Source organism: Desmodus rotundus, chromosome 1, assembly GCF_022682495.2.
Source record: "Desmodus rotundus isolate HL8 chromosome 1, HLdesRot8A.1, whole genome shotgun sequence".
Taxonomy (NCBI): domain Eukaryota; kingdom Metazoa; phylum Chordata; class Mammalia; order Chiroptera; family Phyllostomidae; genus Desmodus; species Desmodus rotundus.
In genome coordinates, this window is record NC_071387.1 from 42,455,607 (window position 1) to 42,459,774 (window position 4,168).

A 4,168-nucleotide genomic window follows, 5' to 3' on the forward strand; every position below is an offset into this window, starting at 1 on the left:
CATCAATGTGTTGTTGCCTCTCCTGTGCCCCCTACTGGGGACCTGGCCTGCAACCCAGGCATATGCCCTGACTGGGAATCAAACTGGTGACCCTTTGCTTTGCTTTGCTTTGCAGGTCAACGCTCAATACATGGAGCCAAACCAGCCAGGGCTAACTTTGAACTCTTATTTTGGATTCTAATCTATGCTGATTATATCCACAATAACACATCATCACAAAAAATTAAATGGATAGTTGGCTGTAAAGTTCTGAATCTTGACTGTAGTACAAATCATGATGTAATACACATATAGCTATCTAATTCAGAAACCCAGGAATCTCAATTATGTTTATCTTAATTATACTAATAGAAACTAATGATTTCGAGACCTTTTTTTAGAAGCTGTATCTATATCATATGTTTTAATCTTACTTAATGCAAGAATCAAACTAGTAGGGAGTGTCAAGTGTTTCATTTTTATCTTTAATGGCAAAGAGTGCTCAATGTGCTAAAAATAATATTCAGTATGTGCAGGAGCCGGTAATCAGTTCTGCTTTTGCCAGTGAGAGGCTCTGAAAAAAAAAAATCAGCCTGGGTTTCAAGCAGGAGCCTAAAGCAATGTCTTTCTATGGTCTGTTGGCCATTTCAGAACTTAGGAAATGTAATGGTCAATTCATTAGAAAGAAACATCTGGGGGAAAAAAAGGAAAAAAAAATCAGCCTGTAAATCTCATTGGGCAGCTTGGAAAATTACAAACAACTCAGCAGGCCCTTATATATCTGAGTTTCTGTCTAACTCTGCCTAAGATCATGTCAGTAAAATGTGTTAAGAAGCTGCTTATTGTATCATGTAATGCAGATCTCATGTCTGTCATCTCTGAGAACTTGAACTCAATGTTTATTATAGACACACTAGACTCCATCGCGCAACCTTCTGTTAGATCAAAGCCAAAACTTCTCCCATTTCCATACCCATAAAAGTTTTGTTTGCCTCTTCAGTGAGTAGGAGTGCAGCATCAACTCTTCCTTAAACCCAAGATAATAACTATCCACAGCATCTTCCTCCTTCTCAAAGCAATCTCTATTCTCATCACCATCATCTCCATCCCTAGGATTTGTAGCACACTTAGTTCACAAAGAGCTTTAATTCTCATGACTTCTTTAGGATGAAAATTATTGACCTTCGGAGCAAGATGTAACATTTAGGTACTTCATCTTGCCACAATTTTGTGGAGAAATCTGGGCTGAATTGTTATCCTCCTTGCACACTTCCCAGCAAACTGTGTGTTACATAAGGTGTGCTTGATATGTAAATTAACATAATTGTTTCTATTTGTAAAGGGAAAACCTGCTGTCAATAAGACGTGGTAAGTGCTCTTTTAAAAGTCTTCCATTACTCAGAGCTAATGTGTTTAAGTCGCTGAGGACCAACAAGGCATCTTGTTCTCTGTGGGAGTCTCAATTCTGTGTCCATGGAACACTCGGATCTTTGGGAAGCCATTCATCAGTCAGAAAAACAGGGGATTCAATTTAGTGCGTTACATAGAACACTCCCTTGTTTTTCCTGAAGATCTTAATTCAGATTGATTTAGCTTGACGAGGTTCCACAATTCCACATCAAAGACAGCTAACGTTCATTGTATGGCTACCTCAACAACCTGGGGAGGTAAAAATTGTTTGTTTGGTTGTTAAGATGAGAAAACAAAAGTAGAAAGGCTAAGGAACTTAACGAAACACTATGACACCGAAGTTAAGAGTTGGGACTTGAGATTCATAGCCTTGAGCTCCCAACCCAGGCATAATCACTAACTAGCTTGGAAAGAAAATGGACTCTTATCCTAAACTTCTTTCCTTGGTAAAATGGGGATGGGATTTGGGACTAGAACCTACTGCATTCAGTTGTTTTGAGGATTGATGTTAGACTATAAATAATCAATGATTATCATTAAAGTGACTGAGGTAGTAAATTTCAGAGATGGGGTTCAAAGCTCCAGCCCTTCTCATTGTACCATGTCATCCTTTGGATGGCATTCACCAAGGCCCGAATTTCTCATAGTGAAATGTCTAGGATTAGAGCTTTAAAATGATCTTTCTCATCAAGTTAAATCTGCTGTGGAGTGAGTTCCCTACATACAGTTGGGGATCCTGTTATGTCTTAAATTGAATGCTGTCGATGGCTGCAAGAGCATGAGATGGAGGTCAACAGTCTCACATAATTTCCTGTTCCAGGAAGAAATAGGCACCCAAAGGTACAGATGGTGTTGGACCAGGGAGAATCATCTACTTATCTGTTTAGACACCAGCTTCAAAGGACACCAGCTAGGATAATTTGGTCACACACACACACACACACACCCACACACCGAGTCTATACTGTGTAGAAAACACCATGCAGTAAGGGATATGAAGCACTCCTTAAAGGTCAAGTCCATCCTATTCTACAGTTCATTTCAGCGGGAAAGCCAGTGACATGCCCAGTCCGAATCCAAGCACTCGGTGCCATGGACCTGACAACATGCTCTAAGAATGGGGGAAATGGAGAATAATGACAGAATAGAGTGGGGAAAAACTGATAAAACTTCTTGGAAAAAATAGAAAATACTGTGTCCCTACAATCTATTAGGCACTATAAAAGTTGGCTTTCATGTTGGATTTTAAAGTAAAGACAAAATTCAATTGTTGGATACAGAAAGAATGAAACGAGAGGGAAGAGAAAAATATGCCTGGGGTGCTAAGGGCAGTTATGATTTATACGGCACATCGTTCCTCATCACCGTGGGAGAATCCACATCTTCACACGAGCTTTCAATTACAGCCAATTTCAAGGGTTGCCTTCTCACCATGACATATTGAAAAACTATTCTAAATAACGTTCAAATCATGTTTAAGCTTTTCTTTTAATATGTTTTAATTATTTTTTAAAACAAAAAGTTACTTTTAAGTAAATGCCATATAATACCAAAATTAATTTTAAAGCCAGGAAATTGTTTCTATAAATATGATTTTAAAATCATCACATAGCTTTGAAAAGTTGTAAGAAATATTGCCTGGATCTAGTTTTTAAATATAGTTCAATACAATTTCCTCCTTTCAGCTGGCCTCCTTTACTGAATCATATTAATTTTTAAGTAAGTTTTTAAAAATCTGTCTTGAATTACTAAGAAATCTCTCTCCACTGGTTTTTGAAAATATGAAATTCAATTTTGATTGTCAACATACCTGATTTTATTTATTGGTTAAGTTATACCTAATTAGGTAGGTTTCATTTGCCCCGTGTTTTACAGATGTGAAAACTAAGAAACAGAAGGTAGGAGACCTTTCAAAGCACTTTAACACTGTGGGTAAGAGCTGGGCTTCAGTTCGACTGCCCTGAGACCCAATTCTGGCTTCATCATAAACTAGCTAAATCGCCTTGGCAAAGTAGCTGAATCTCTGTCTATCCCAAAGCTGTTTAAGCTAACTTGAATTTAGTTACTTAATTTTCTTAACCATTTATGCAGACATTTTTTTAGTTAACCATTTTTCTAACCATCTACACATTTGTATGTTATATCAGGATGGAGGAGTATATTAACTAAATTCTTCCTTTTTTTGAACAAATTTTCAGTAGAAATTTACCATGACTCAGGTATTATACTAGGCAGTGGAGGTACAAAGATGAAAATGATAGATACCTTTAGAAACTTTGAAAATGTTTCTACAAATATCAAGTTGGCAAAATAATAGGTAGCAGGTCTCTGACACCAAAGTAAACCTGGACTCCATAGTGCCCAAATACCTCTTGAACTCCCTCATTAGCTATTTGGTGGGTCAAGAACTTGAATACTCTGTCAAAATTATATTTCTAAATATATATTTGCTGCTCTAATAGAAAAATTTACAAAAGGCTATGATGAAATATGTTTAGAGCAACTTTCTATCTTTTTATAGGGCATTGTTAAGGAGGTTAAGGGGGGCAAGTATCCCTCCAGTGAAGAGCTCTGGCTCTGGCTCCACTTACTGGCTGCCTCGCCTGGGGCAAGCTCCCGGAACAGCCTGTGCCTCGGTTTTCTCATCTGCAGTGAGGATAGTAGAAGCACCCAAGTTAAAGACTTCTTGTGAGGTTACATGGGATTTGCGGATGGGAAGCCTTCAGCTCATAGAAACTGGATTTTAAGAAGCTTGATAAATACTAGTTTTTATTATTGT

The 4,168-nt window shown here is 37.7% G+C and overlaps 1 pseudogene; it reads left to right on the forward strand.

The window, feature by feature from the left end:
* The first annotated feature begins 547 nt into the window (after nt 1-547).
* On the forward strand, nt 548-673 carry LOC112300466 (small nucleolar RNA SNORA2/SNORA34 family; annotated as a pseudogene).
* Nucleotides 674-4,168: the final 3,495 nt, after the last annotated feature.